Genomic DNA, 16,073 nt, shown 5'->3' with positions numbered 1-16,073 from the left:
CCAGGCTCTCTGGTGAGGCTCAGTTCAGAACTATCAATGCCAGGATCAGATTTTGTTCAAATTACGAAGTGTAATCACTCCTTTTCCTTATTCCCATTTTTCCCTTTTCTTCTCAGGTGGAGGGAATATTTGCTTCAAGGGTACTACATATTTGTGTCTGGCTCCTGAGAGAGGGAAAGAACTTTTTACAAAATGACCCAGAAATGAAAAATTTTAAATCATTATAAGGAGGTTCATTCAGCCCATCTTTTATGATGTAGCTATATAATCCATTAAAGAGGTAGAATAGTCTTGAGGACCTATAACCAGGACTGAATGAACCAAGAACTGTGATCTATCAAAGGAACTTACAACCAAGGTGACTTGGGTCTGAGTCTTCTAGGGAGCTGTTCTCACTACAAAGACACCAACAAAGACCACAATGCATCCAGCAAACACTTTAACTGGCATTACTGTTAATGCTGTCTGTGAACTACCTACCTGCAACATTTGAAGAGCCAACAATTTTCTTAACTCTATATAACAAATCAAATAACATATTGCTGTTTTGAATAATCTCTACCAACATTCATATCCACATTTATGGATATGTAGACTTCAAAGACAACATAGAATACTGCTTAAGCACGCAAGTAAAGAGCCATTAGTATATACTTTCCGAATCCCTCCCTGTCTGGCTGCCTTCTACATCCGGTAGAATATTGAGCACTGTGCAGGTACAGTGGCTCATGCCTGTAATTCCAACATTTTGGGAGGCCGAGTCAGGCAGATCACAAGGTCAAGAAATGAAGACAATCCTGGCCAACATGGTGAAACCCCATCTCTACTAAAAATACAAAAATTAGCTGGGCATGGTGGTGTGTGCCTGTAGTCCCACCTACTCGGGAGGCTGGAGCAGGAGAATCGCTTGAACCTGGGAGGCAGAGGTTGCAGTGAGCTGAGATGGCGCCCCAAAAAAAAACCAAAAGGAAAAGAACAAACAACTTTCCGGCCATGTGGGGTGGCTCATGCCTGTAATCCCAGCACTTTGCGAGGCCGAAGCAGGCGGATCACGAGGTTAGGAGTTCAAGACCAGTCTGGCCAACATGGTGAAAATCCATCTGTACTAAAAATACAAAAAATTAGCCAGGTGTGGTGGTGTCACCTGTAATCCTAGCTACTCAGGAGGCTGAGGCAGGAGAATCACATGAACCCAGGAGGCGAAGGTTGCAGTGAGCTGAGTTCGTGCCATTGTACTCCAGTCCGAGGGACAGTGCAAGACTCTGTCTCAAAAAAAAACAAAAAAGAATATTGAGCACTGCATTCATACCCTAAGTATGGGTTACTTTCTCAGAGCTAGTTTCTCCATAGAGATAACCATGAAGGCCAATCTGCATGTCCATTTGACAAATATCTATAGACTGACTACTTATATGTTAGTCTCCTGACCTGGGGCTGGGCATTCAGTTGTGACCAAACAGACCCTGTCCTTGCCTTTGTGGACGTTAAGGTTTTGTCATTTGGATTTATTTTTGCAATTCACAATCCAAAATATGGTTCCATTTATAGTCTTGTTCTTTTATTATGAAGTTGGATCCTCCAATGAAGCTTGGATGAGCCTTGAAATGAAAAGTACCTGAAAATAGCAAGGAGTCAGCACCACCAAATGCTGTTATTTCACTTTACTTGTACATCAGCTTTATAAGGCTTAGGGAAGGCAAGAATTATTGCACTCACTTTACAGGTGAGGATATCTAAAAAGAAAGGTTAGATGAACTGACTCAAGTCACTTGGTGGTAGAAAAAGGACTGGAAGTTTGGTTTCCTATAGACGGGTTACCAGTAAGTAGCATCACTGTTCTTTTCTCTTACTGAACAAAGTCTTCTTTCTACTTTCCCCAAAGGGCCCAACTTCCCACGAAAACAAAAATTCTAGTGCATCCCAGTGGACACTAAGCATTATCGGGACTAGTGTTCCTTAAGTCCCTTTAGTAAGTCTTATCAAATTGCCACTTCAATAGATGTTTTTTAGAGACTTCCCAAGTTCTGAAAATCTGAACTTAGGGCTGTTTCCTAGAGAGTTGGTAGTAAACTTTTAAGAACAAGCAAAGGGCCTATAGATATAATACTTAAAAGATTAACTCAGTTTGAAAATATGCATATATACATGCACATCTGTTCCCATCCTATCTTTATCTCTCGCTGTAGATATTCAGTGTCATCACTAACTTTATTTCACAGATAAGGTAGCTATATAAATGTATGTGGCTGACTGCCACTACTACTACTTGAGACCCTCACTGCAGCAGTTACTACCATTACTTTTGAGACCATCATTATGACCGAACAAAGGGATGAACTAGAAAAAATAATTTAAAACAAAAGTAACTATTTTAAGGAAGGACTAGCATGGGGAAGAAGAGAGCCCTGCTTCTAGTGAGTAAAGGCAGTCCCCCAAACTTCTACAGCTCTTCCTATTTATTGGGTAACAAGAGCAGGGAGGAGGAGGCAATAATTGATCAGCTGCTTAATTGTTCATATTGTTACTGACAGGCTTCAATTATGCCTAATCATAAGAAATATTTGTGCCTCCAACAAATGTACATTTCAATAAACATTTAAAACGTACCTACATTTTTGCAAGCGTATGAAACTGATTTCATTTGTCCATGTTTTCTAACCAGATCTTATCCACATGCATACAAACGCTATATGTAGTTTTTAATCATCGTTCAACTTTTAACAATTTTGTATTGATTTTTTGAGACAGAGTTTTACTCTGTCACGCAGGTTGGAGTACAGTGGTGTGATCATGGCTCACTGCAGCCATGAACCCCTGGGCTCAAGCAGTCCTCCCACTTCAGCTTGGCTGAAGTAGCCTGGCTAAAGGGACACACCACCACACGTGGCTAATTTTCAAAATTTTGTAGAGACGCAGTCTTGCTCTGTTGCCCAGGCTGGTCTCTAGCTCCTGGGCTCAAGCGATCTTCCTGCCTCAGCCTCCCACAGCACTGAGAGTACAGGTATTAGCCACAATGCCCAGCCTCAACTTTTATTTTTTAAAAAAATATGTAAATAATATTACCCTAATTGCCTTATGGTCATTTTATTCACTTTAAAATTTTTGATTGATCTAAAGGAAGGAAAATCAAAGACCATTGCTTCATACTTGAACCCTCAGCTGAAGGATTACATCTTCATAAAACATTCTTTCCTGGCCGGGCGTGGTGGCTCATGCCTGTAATCCCAACATCTTGGGAGGCCAAGGCGTATGGATCACCTGAGGTCAGGAGTTCGAGATCAGCCTGACTAAAATGGAGAAAATCCCGTCTCTACTAAAAATACAAAAAATTAGCCGGGCCAGGTGGTGCATGCCTGTAATTCCAGCTACTCGGGAGGCTGAGGCAGGAGAATCGCTTGAACTCAAGAGGCGGAGGTTGCGGTGAGCCGAGATAGCACCATTGCACTCCAGCCTGGGCAACAAGAGTGAAACGCCATCTCAAAAACAACACAAACAACAACAACAACTTCTTTCCTTCATGGGTCATAGGAAGTCGAAGAAAGACACGCACCAGTTTTGCCTTTCAGCATGGGAAGTACTTACAGATGAGAATCCATGTGGAAGAACAAGAAAAAAATTTTGGAGGGATGGGAAGGACTCATTTAAAACACGTCTCAGCTTAAGTTTATTATTTTTTTAATTTAAAAAGGAAAAATTGATTCAAATTCTCATTCACAACACAGAAAATCCTATAAAAGTGGCAAATACATTACAGCATGTTATTTTCTTTCTTTTTCTTTTTCTTTTTCTTTTTTTTTTTTTGATACAGAGTTTCGCTCTTGTAGGCCAGGCTGGAGTGCAATGGCATGGTCTCGGCTCATTACAACCTCCACCTTCCACGTTCAAGTGATTCTCCTGCCTCAGCCTCCCAAGTAGCTGGGATTACAGGCGTCCACCACCATACCTGGCTAATTTTTGTAATTTTAGTAGAGATGGGTTTCACCATGTTGGCCAGGCTGGTCTCAAGGTCCTGAACTGAGGTGATTCGCCCTCCTTGGCCTCCCAAAGTGCTGGGATTACAGGCATGAGCCACCGTGCCCGGCCAACATAATTATATTTTAAATATAATGACAGTGATGGATGAGACACTTACTCTGGGATGAGAAGATTGTCTTCAAAATCTGCAAAGTCCGAATGTTGCTAATGCTGGTACTATGAATGTTGGAAGAAATGGTGTACTGATATCCCAAGACAGTCCAATGACTTTTCTCCCAAATAGTTATTTATGACACTAATATTCAGATGCTTTAAAAAATTTCTTTAGTAAACAATTATATTAAAATAACCCCACAATAACTAGTTCCCTTTATCTCAACACCAGCTTTTGTTAGTTTCAAGTTTCAATCTTTGAGTCAGAAAGTTTTTCTCACTTTTTTTTTTTTTTTTTTTTTGAGACAGTATCACTCTGTCACCCAGGCAGGAGTACAGTGATGTGATCTCAGTTCACTGCAATCTCTGCCTGCCAGGTTCAGGCAACTCTCCTGCCTCAGCCTCCCAAGTAGCTGGGATTACAGGCATGCACCACCATGCCCAGCTAATTTTTTATATTTTTAGTAGAGAGGAGGTTGTGCTATATTGACCAGGCTGGTCTCACACTCCCGACCTCAAGTGAATCGCCCGCCTCAGCCTCCCAAAGTGCTGGGATTGCTGGCTTGAACCACAACGCCCATTCACTTGCTCTCTCTCTCTCTCTCTCTCTATATATATATATATATATATTTTTTTTTTTTTTAAGTATACTACATTCCTGTTTCTTGGACATTATTATGTGTAGTCTAGTCTAGTTTATTTCATGAGTATGAGAACTGTGACTTCTGATGGTTCCGTTCACTCAATCCAGTTCAAACTCTTGAATGTGGGAGGACAGGACAATGGGCCACTCACTGAGTTGCTGACACTGATGTTCATACTAAAAATAGAACAGGACTATTCTAAAATGTTTCAAATAGGTCATAAAAAGTGTTTTTCGTTTGTTGGTTGGTTGAAAAAAAGCTCAGTACAGCTCTGTTTTTTAGGTGGAATCATGAAAGTCGAGGTTGAAAAACTCTTAAAACCTAAATGGCTCAATCATTCATTTTGATGCCTAAACCCCCTATAACATCCCTGAGAAGTGGCTGTCTACCCTTTACTTATCTCTAGTGGCAGGGGAGGGTCTATTCCTCCACATCATAGAAATTAACAAACAAGAACACATTAGTAGGTTTCCATAAAAAAAATGATTAAGAAAGGGCCAGGCGCGGTGGCTCATGCTTGTAATCCCAGCATTTTGGGAGGCCGAAGCAGGCAGATCATGAGGTCAGGAGTTCGAGACCAGCCTGACCAACACGGTGAAACCCCGTCTCTACTAAAAATACAAAAATTAGCTGGGCGTGATGGCACGTGCCTGTAATTCCAGCTACTCAGGTGGCTGAGACAGGAGAATTGCTTGAACCCGGGAGGTGGAGGTTGCAGTGAGCCAAGATTGCGCCACTGCACTCCAGCCGGGCGACAGAGTGAGACTCTGTTTAAAAAAAAAAAAAAAAAAAAAGATTAAGATTTGAATGCAACTTTTCAGGACAGTACGGGGATTTTTTTAGTTGTCACTCAAAACATATCAGAGCTATGTTTTTTTACATGCGGAAATGCAGGTGGCATAGATACCTTATGCAGCAGGCTGAGGTGTAGAGAATCCTCAGCCAATTCTGGTCTGAAGCATTTTAGAGGTGACTGTACAGAATGACGTGGGAAGTCGTGGCTGTAGGGTGCTATTCCAAAGACACCTAAGGAAAATCATTGTCTTTCTGTCTGGGCTGCTATAACAGAAATACCATAGACTACATAGCTTAAACAACAAATATTTATTTCTCACAGTTCTGGAGGCTGGGAGTCCAAGAGCAATGTGCCAGATTCAGTGTGTGGTGAAGGCCCACTTCCTGGTTCATAGACCGCCATCTTCTCTCTGGGTCCTCATATGGAGAAGAGACGAAGGAGCTCTCTGCAGTCTCTTTTATAAGGACACTAACCCCATTCATGAAAGCTCAACCCTCATGACTTAATTACCTCCCAAAGGCCCCACTTCTAAATACCATCATTTTAGTGTGCATACATTTTGGGAGACTACAAAAATAGTCTACAGCAGTCATTGTATCTTAATTTTCTTCCATAACCTTGACAGTGCTACAGAGATTTTTCTTATCTCTGATTTCGCTTAAGCCATCTGGATTGCTGCAAGATTTAAAATCTCACTTTCCTGGTTCATAATTTTGGTCAGAATATCGAGTTGATGATCATTAATGTTTTGTAAGATAACTGGGCGCCACTACCCAGCAGTTCTTTTTCTCTTGAAAGCACATCATGCAGACAGAATGAAGAGAAACCATTTTAAGCTAATGAATTTGATGTTTTGTTTTAATCTACGTGGTTAGAATGAATTCCAGCTCATATGGACTTTTCCATTTGTGAGATAAACTTCTAGGTAGTAAGGTTTATTTTAAAATTATTTCACTGGGGCAGAGAGGGATGAAAAGGTAGAGTGCAGGGGATTTTTAAGGCAGCGAAAACTATTCTGTGTGATTCTACAACTGTAGATACACATTATTAAACACTTGTCAAAACCCACAGGATGGGCCAGGTGCGGTGGCTCATGCCTGTAATCTCAGCACTTTGGGAGGCCGAGGTGAGTGGATCATTTGAGGTCAGGAGTTCAAGACCAGCCTGGCCAACATGGTGAAACCCTGTCTCTACTAAAAATGCAAAAATTAGGTGTGGTGGCGCCCTCCTGTAATCCTAGCTACTTGAGAGGCTGAGGCAGGAGAATCGCTTGAACCCGGCATGCGGAGGTTGCAGTGAGCCGAGATCCCACCATTGTACTCCAGCCTAGGTTACAGAGCCAGACTCCATCTCAAAACAAAACAAAACAAAACAAAAAACCCCAAAGGATATATAATACAAAGAGTTAACCTGAAGGTAAACTATTAATTTGATAATGATGTGTCAATGCTGCTTAATTGATTGTAACAAATGTACCACGGTGGTGGTGAAGTTGACTGTAGAGAGGCAGTGTGTGCAGGGCAGGGTTATAGGGAAACTCTCTGTACTTTCCACTTAACTTTGCTATGAGACTAAAACTGCTCTAAAAGATAAAGTCTATTTTTTAAAAAATGACTACACAAAGCTTTCAGATATAAACATATGGTTTCGAATAAGCACACCTTCTGATTTTAAAAAATGTTTTATTAAAAGTCTTAGAGCCTTTTTTTTGATAAATCAGTAAATTTTTATGTATGGTGATTTCAGAAGTACAGTGAAGTCATTTGGTAGGAAAACCTCTTTGGTAAGTTATTTCGTATGGTGAAGAATCGCTCTAATGTGGTTGTATGATAAATCCAGGGATCCCTTTTAAAAGCACCACCAGGAACATCAGACTTTAAAACATCATTAAAACAGTGTCTGGGCCAGGCACGGTGGCTCAGGCCTGTAATCCCAGCACTCTGGGAGGCTGCGGTGGGTGGATCATGAAGTCAGGAGTTCAAGATCGGCCTGGCCAAGATGGTGAAACCCCGTCTCTACTAAAAATACAAAAATTAGCCGGGTGTGTTGGCGGGCACCTGTAATCCCTGCTACTTGGGAGTCTGAGGCAGAGAATTGCTTGAATCTGGGAGGCAGAGGTTGCAGTGAGCCAAGATCATGCCACTGCACTCCAGCCTGGGCAACAGAGTGAGACTGTCTCAAAAACCAAACAAAACTAACAAAAAAACAGTATCGAAAAATTGGGGAGAAGATACTCCCAAATAATTATAATCTCTGAATTAGTTGGACATTTTCTCTCTGTTTTCTGATTGTTTTATAACTTGGTGGCAATGCAGACTGTTGAAAATATTCCTTAGAAATAGCAAGATGATTTCATTGGATAACAGAATAGAAAGCAAATCCCTGGAATCACGGGAAAAAGGAGACACATAAATGGCCTTTTTCATTCTTGGGGACTAGAACGATTCTTTCACGTAAGTTTACTATGGTGGCTTATCCTGCTCCTGTGGGTGACTGTGGGTGATAACAAACAAGAATTCCACTAGGATTCCAACCTTGAAAAGTATTAGGTAAGAGGCACTTTTAATACCTTGCAGATTATATCATAAGCTTGTCTTTTCCAGAAAAAGAGCACAGTATGTTTAAATACAATTCTAAATGCAAGGCCATCCTGCTCAAGTAGAAGAAAAAGATCCTTGAAGAATGTGTATGTCTGAGAGATCATCAAAAGTCCCTAAATGGAACAATGGAAATTATATAAAATAAAACCGGCAAGCAGGTGATTCTGTTAAGGCCAAGTGGAATCCAAATCTGAGTCCAGAAAGAATAACACACAGGAGGTCAGGATCTTGCCTCACTGAGGCTGCACAATAAAAACCAGACTCTAGGCTGGGCGCGGTGGCTCATGCCTGTAATCCCAGCAGTTTGGGAGGCCGAGGCGCGTGGATCATGACGTCAAGAGATCAAGAGCATCCTGGCCAACATGATGAAACCCCATCCCTACTAAAAATACAAAAATTAGCTGGGCATGGTGGTGCACGCCTGTAATCCCAGCTACTTGGAGGCTGAGGCAGGAGAATCGCTTGAACCTGGGAGGCGGAGGTTGCAGTGAGCCGAGATCACGCCACTGCACTCCAGCCTGGGTGACAGAGCAAGACTCCATCTCAAAAAACAACAACAACAACAAAAACAGACTTTCCTGGCAGGTGGGTGGGAAAGGGGGACAGTAAGGCAGCGGAGGCAGAGAAGCAGCAGCAGCACAAGGCACAGACGACGCATCTGACTGTAATCCATATACATACTCAACCGAACTCACGAAAAAGGAGCTGAATGTAGAGAAACTAAACTTATTGAGGCTCCCAATGACATGGCGTACAGACCAACAGGAGGGAAGAACTTAGTACCAGCATAGAACCACCCACTGAATTAGCTGTCCATGCACTGAATTAGTCCACCATGTCCAGCTGGGCTGTGCAGTCAGCCTTTTCCTATTTGCTGTCACCATCTCTATGACCTTGGTCCTTTTTACTTCCTATGATGTCTGTGGTATTAGCTGTCACTGTGATTTACCCTGGACCCTATGTGGAATGGAGTGGGTAAGGAGAGTGGGTAAAAGTCGAATGGTCCCAATGTACCTCACAATTCTGTGGTTATGTGAAGGCTTTTTTGTTTTTTGTTTTTTCATTATAGAAGTTATGTGGGGGCTGGAAATTGGTAGAATTATGTTTCTAGTTTTTCCAATTATTTAGATTCCTTGTCACATCATATATTAACTTCTAGCATAGTATCGTGTTTGTTATAGAAAAGGTTTTATCCAAACTATATCACCATGTCAACTCCTTTAGAAATAGAATGAATTCTAACTGACTCAAGTTTATCAGCTTTAATGCTCTTAAGTGAAAATACTTGAGAACGACGCAGCTGAGTAAATATTAAAGAAAAACGAGGAATACTTAAGGTAGGACAACTAATAACAAGCCGCAGGCCAGACAAGTTCTTTGATTTTAACAACTTTTAATGCCTATTAATTGTCAAAAGACAAGGGGAAGAAATCCCCTCAGTAAAATTCAGAAATCCAATCACCAAGCCAAAATTCCCCTATAACTATGTCACAGATGGAAATCCAGTTTTAAGAAACTGGCATGGTCAGTTGTTAACACACCAGTACTATCTGCAAACACAGTTGTTTAAACACAACAGATTGCCATTACTCAGCAGGTTCATTAATCACAATTCAGCTTGCTATTAGGTGAGAAAATTACTGGTGTTTTTAACTTCCATCCCATTACCTTGACTTTTATTTAGAGCCATTCATCAACAATTTCCTCCTTCATTAGAAGTCACAAGTTAACCAAGCCATACAAAGAAACACAATAAAAAAAAACACAATACATTCAACGATATCTTGAAAATGTAAATGCTTAGTGCAATTTTGTTAATTCACAAAGTTTCTTAAGCATTATGGCAATCTATTCAAGATAATTCTCAAGCCTTTGCTTCAGAATCCATTAGCTATAGACATTTCAAGTACTGCTTGAGGCAAACTCTAGCAGTGATGGTTTCCAGTAACGGGCCTCCACCAGTCTGAGGAGTCTGTTACTCCCTCAGTCTTTTTCATAGCCCCCAAATGCACCCCCGTTTAAAAAACTATAATCCTTTGCTTTAATGGAAGACTGCCAGTTTCATTTTACTGCATTCTCCAGGAATATGCCTTCCTAACAAAGCCACTTCCCAGCCCTCCACAAGAAACGTTCAGGGGCCCCCACATTCAGGATTGGTTGTGAGATATTATCTCCTAAGATAAATTGAGATAGTAAACAATATTCAGTCAATGAACAAGTGTTTCCAGACTATTGTTCTTAGGCAGTAACCACTAAAGGGAATACGGTACAAAAAGATAGAGTCTACTAAAACTTTGCACTCTAGATAGGCTATAATACACATACACAGTGCACAGAAAAGCTAACTCTAATGCAGAGTGGCAGATTGTTAGCGCTACGTGAATACTGTGTGTAGGAACTGCCATAGGGCTCCACTGATTCACTTTGGACTACAGAGATGAAATGATTCCCCATCCTTCCACAGAAGAGGGGAACATGGAGTGGGAAGGGGGGAAGGGAAGCATAGAAATAAAGAGATGAGGGGAATCATTTCTATTTGAGTGTAAAACAGAGTCCATCTGTAATAAATGTAAATCTGTTTTTGGTTTCTTTTTTCTGTTCTTCTGGCTTCTCAATATCAGTCTGTTTTTGTACATGGTGTCAGTGTGACTACACTTCCAATACAAATAAGATTAATCTTGATCGAAACACTTTTTGAAGCGGCTTCGTTGTCTGGGGTAAATATCCAGGATTCATCATCTTGCGCCAGGAAGATTTAGGACAGGAACACACAGGAGGAGTTTAGGAGCAGAGGCTTAATAGGCAAAAGAAAGAGAAAGGAGACTAGCTCTCCAGTGAGAGAGAGGCTTCTGCAAGGAAAGACCGGTGGGTGGTGGAGTGCGCTGGATTTTATAGTTCGGTTTGAGGAGGCGGTGTCTCATTTACATAGGGCCCACAGATTGGATGGATCAGGTGTGACATTTACATAGCGGGCGGGGAAGACTGGCTACCCCACCCTAATCTTATTATGCAAATGGACTTTCTACTTGACCAGGCCACTGCCAAAGAAAAGGGACGTTGAGGCCGCTAATTTGAAGATGTCTAGTCCCAGGTAGCTTTTTTCCTGCCGGTATTCACCCCTGCAAGCTTCCAGCTTGATTTTCTATTGTCTGCAGCTCAATTCTACATGCTGATCTTTGTTAGAAAATGATTTGGGGGCTGCTTTTCATTAAAAAGAAAAACCTTACTGAGGACTCCCATACCCTCACTATCTGCCTAAGTAGTTTCTTCTCAACTCCTCTGTCATTTTGACACTATCCGTTTGAAAAGCACACTGAGGTCATCCATAGTTGAGGCTGTTTGGCTTCATTTAGAATCAGGAAATACAGTCATGGCTGGCCCTAGTGGAATGACCATCTATGTCCCTCTCAAGCTTGTTCAACCCGCCTTCCTCTGTCGTTGTTTTTAGTTTAGTTTTAGGCTTTTAGCGGCCTGAAGTCATAGTTTTAGTTTCCGTCTCTAGTGATAAGCAGAAAAGAGGGATGAGGAAGGGGCTTGTTAAAAGAAAAACTTCAGCCGAATTAAATTTAAAAGAGTTTAACTGAGCAATGAACTATTTCTGAATTGGGCGGCCCCCAGAATCACAGCTGATTCAGAGAGACTCCCGTGCAGCCACGTGGTGGAAGATTTATGGACAGCAAAAGGAAAGTGACCTACAGGAAATGGAAGTGAGGTACAGAAACAACTGGATTGGTTACAGCTTGGCATTTGCCTTATTTGAACACGGTTCAAACAGTTGGCTACATTTCTTTGGCCAAAACTTAGTGACTGGCACAAGTGTGGGCTATGGTTGGTTTATACCTCCAGTTGTTATAGTTCATGATGTACAGAAATATCTTTTGGCTGAAATTAAATATGTAAGGAGGCACCTTGAGGCTAAACTTAACAGGCTTTAGTGACCCAGCCAGAAACAAAAACTAAGAACCCATGACTGTATTCTCTCTCTCGGACACCCCTGTGACCCACTGTCATGGCCAAATCAATTATATATTATCATTGCTTACAATGAGGGAGTTGTGCTGATTGACATAGCTAGCCCTGATCCATCTCACATTAGGAAATACAAGAGGTTCATAAATTCTTCCATTCAAAAAACGTGGTCAGTTTTCCTGTACCTCACTTCCAGGTAATTAGGTTCATCTAACCTAGTTGGTGATAGTAAATCATAAATTACATAAGCTACCATAGGCATACTGTTGCCATTTCTGGTCAGCCAGTGTCCTGATGCATGCTTTTTGGTATACCACAATCAAGACATCTGTGGGAACTGCGGCCGGCTGGCTCAGTGAGGCACAGGCAGTGGGGGAAGATGGCCTGCCATTCCACTGCAGGCATGAACCCTGGAGCAGCTGCACAGTAAGCACCTGCCCACGAAGGACTTTATCAAGTTTCTGTAGGACCACAATTCAGATTCGTTTCTTGCAGAACATAAATTATTAGGAAACATTAAAAACGTGGGCAAGACAGCTAACAAGGACCATTTGGTTACAGCCTATAACCAACTTTTTGAAACGGAGTGTTTCAAGGGTACCAATATGGTAAGTGTTTGCAAGTGAAAAATGTGAAGCTTAATGAAGATAAACCCAAAGAAACCAAGTCTGAAGAGACTCTGGCTGAGGGTCCACCAAAATATGCAAAATCTGTTCTAAAAAAGGGAGATAAGGCGGGGCGCATTTGCTCATGCCTGAAATCCCAGCACTTTGGGAGGCCGAGGCGGGCGGATCACCTGAGGTCGGGAGTTTGAGACCAGCCTGACCAACATAGAGAAATCCAGTCTCTACTAAAAATACAAAATTTGCCGGGTGTGGTGGCACATGTTTATAATCCCAGCTACTCAGGAAGGCTGAGGCAGGAGAATCACTTGAACTCAGGAGGTGGAGGTTGTGGTGAGCTGCGATCGCGCCACTGCACTCCAGCCTCCAGCCTGGGCGACAAGAGCGAAACTCCATCTTCAAAAAAAAAAAAAAAAAAGGGAGATGAACAGCAGTGAATAACATTGCTCCTTTTTGGGAGATGTTGTTCATGGCTGGTATACAGGAACACTACAAGATGGGACTGTTTTTGATACTCACATTCAAACAAGTTCAAAAAAGAAAATACTAAGCCTTTAAGTTTTAAGGTCAAAGTAGGCAAAGGTATCACGGATGGGATGAAGCACTCTTGACTGGGTAAAGGAGATAAGCCTCAATTGAAGAGTGAAGCAGAACAGGCTTACGGAAGGAAAGCGCAGCCTGATGCCAAAATTCCACCCAATGCAAAGTTCGTTTCTGAAGTGGAATTGGTGGATACTGATCGAAATAGCAGTGCTTCAGCTCTAAGGATATCAGCAACGATGATAAAACTTGGCCTTGAAGAAACTTATGTAACTAACTAGAGTTCGTTACTATTGGAAGGGAAGAGTCACCTGGAAAATTCAGTTAAAAGTAGTTTGAGGTGGGCAAATCACGAGGTCAGGAGTTTGACACTAGCCTCACCAGCATGGTGAAACCCTATCTCCAGTAAAAATACAAAAAATTAGCTGGGCGTGGTGGCGCATGCCTATAATCCCAGCTACTCGGGAGACTGAGGCTGGAGAATTGCTTGAACCCCGGAGGCGGAGGTTGCAGTGAGCTGAGATCGTGCCATTGCACTCCAGTCTGGGTGACAGAGCAAGACTCCGTCTCAAGAAAAAAAAAAAAAACTTGTTTAACCTGATCCCAACTTTTCAGAAATGTAATCCCTTATAAATCCCTGAAGTCTAAAATGTTTTACACGACAACTGTGTAAAATACTGGTCAAGGAGAACTTTTTCCTTTTACCTCATGTTGTAAACTAAATGGCTGAATAAAAACATATACACTTGGGGGGAGGGGCGTGGAAAGACATCTGTGATAATGTAATGAATGTGTGAATACAAGCTGAGGCAAAGGAAGTGAATTCGAATGCAGTACTCAATAAGAACTCAACGTCCTGAAGGAGACAACTGTTGCCTTTGTCTGACCAGCATCCCTTTCCCCTCTATTAAAAATAGAAAGTTGTTTGAGGCCAGCCTGGCCAACATGGTGAAACCCCATCTCTACTAAAAATACAAAAATTAGCCAGGTGTGGTGACACACTTCTGTAATCCCAGTTCCCCTGGAGGCTGAGGCATAAGAATCGCTTGAATCTGGGAGGTGGAGGTTGCAGTGAGATCGCACCACTGCACGCCAGCCTGGGTGACAGAGTGAGACTCTGTCTCAAAAAAAAAAAAAAAAAGAAAAGAAAAGAAAAAGAAAGTAGTAGTTTGTGCAGCTACCTCTGGCTCATTTATTGTGGTCTGTAGGACTGTGAATCAAGGTGCTCACATTCTACCTGCAAGCTGAACTCCAGAAAGAATGTGAATTTTGATAGGAGGGACAGAAGACTAAAAGCGATGGGAATTGATAAGTATAATGGCAATGCCCTACAAGAGACTGTTCAATCATGAGTTGTACTCTTTAGAGTCCCTGAATTCTGTCCTGATGGACTTACCTTTCTAGAGGTGTGTGGTGAAATCTTCCTCAGTACCGTAAGCAATTTGACATTTTTTTCATTTGCTATTTCAAAAAAATTAGAGCTAGAGCCGATTTTTGTGGCGTGCAATCAAAGGGGTTTAGTTGTCTTCACTTTCTTCCTGTTTCAACTTCTAACCACAGCCTTAGGAATGGGAAGGTTCTAACTGAACATCATCTGCAGGAAGCATGGGTGATAGCACATCGCTGCGGCCTCTCACAATGCCAGTTTCAGTGTAGCTGATTTTAGGGAAAGCAGAGGTAAATCAGCCAGAATGAGAGAACAAAGAGGAGGGCTGCCTGTTCACAAAGGAACAACCCCGCCATAGCACTCATAACAATGAACACTAAAACATCATGACAGACACCACTCTAAGTGAACCTTGGTACGCTAATATCTCATGACCAATATCTGCTATTTCCAATTTCACTCGCCAAGAAAAATCTCATTTGTCCCTAGAAGTAATGTGTCAGGCTTCTGAGCTGAAAACAAAAGCAAACGGGGAGGTTTGTTGCTGTGACTTTCTGGATTCTGTAACTAAGAGGACAGAAGCTATCTGACCCCTGTCTGCATTAGAGTTCCCTGTCCACTTTGTCTCTCTTTCTTTTTTCACTCCACCCCCGAACCACTGTCTTCCTTTGTTCTTTAATAACAAATATTTCAAGCCTCTGGAAGGCCATGAATTCTGCCTTTGATATCCAGGCACTAGAGAGTCCTTAAAGAACCTGAGATTTTATAATAGGAAAATTTATAACCCACAATTAAAAAAAAAGTTTTGCATAACAAAATCCCAGGAAGTATGTGTTATTGACAACATCAAATGCAGCATAGACAAGGAATCTTTTAAAAAGTCTACCAAACTTGATAAAAAGTTTCTCTTATCAAAAGCAGATTTATATGAAGGGAAGAAGGCAGCGAGCAGATAGAAGTATAGGTTTGGAAGAGAAAAGGAGACATGGAAAAGTAGCTGGAAAAACCAAGCAACAATTTTTTTTTTTGAGACAGAGTTTCGCTTTATGTTGCCCAGGCTGGACTGCAATGGCGTGATCTCAGCTTACCGCAACCTCCACCTCCTGGGTTAAAGGGATCTCCTGCCTCAGCCTCCCAAGTAGCTGGGATTACAGGCATGTGCTATCTTGCCTGGCTAATTTTGTATTTTTAGTAGAGACAGGGTTTCTCCATGTTGGTCAGGCTCGAACTCCCGACCTCAGGTGATCTGCTCTCCTCAGCCTCCCAAAGTTCTGGGATTACAGGTGTGAGCCACCACGCCCAGACAGTTTTTTTGGTTTTAAACTAGGAAAGATCTGGATAGTTTGGAGGCAGAAGGGAAAGAGTTGCTGGAGAGGAAAAGGACAG

The 16,073-nt window shown here is 41.9% G+C and overlaps 1 pseudogene; it reads left to right on the top strand.

The window, feature by feature from the left end:
* LOC104679215 overlaps nucleotides 1–13,581 on the top strand; it is a 42,214-nt pseudogene extending 28,633 nt beyond the window's left edge.
* Nucleotides 13,582–16,073: the final 2,492 nt, after the last annotated feature.

This window comes from Rhinopithecus roxellana, chromosome 8 (assembly GCF_007565055.1).
Source record: "Rhinopithecus roxellana isolate Shanxi Qingling chromosome 8, ASM756505v1, whole genome shotgun sequence".
In the NCBI taxonomy this organism is placed as follows: Eukaryota; Metazoa; Chordata; class Mammalia; order Primates; family Cercopithecidae; genus Rhinopithecus; species Rhinopithecus roxellana.
The sequence above is the reverse complement of the archived record's forward strand: the minus strand, read 5'-3'. Positions and strand labels throughout refer to the sequence as shown.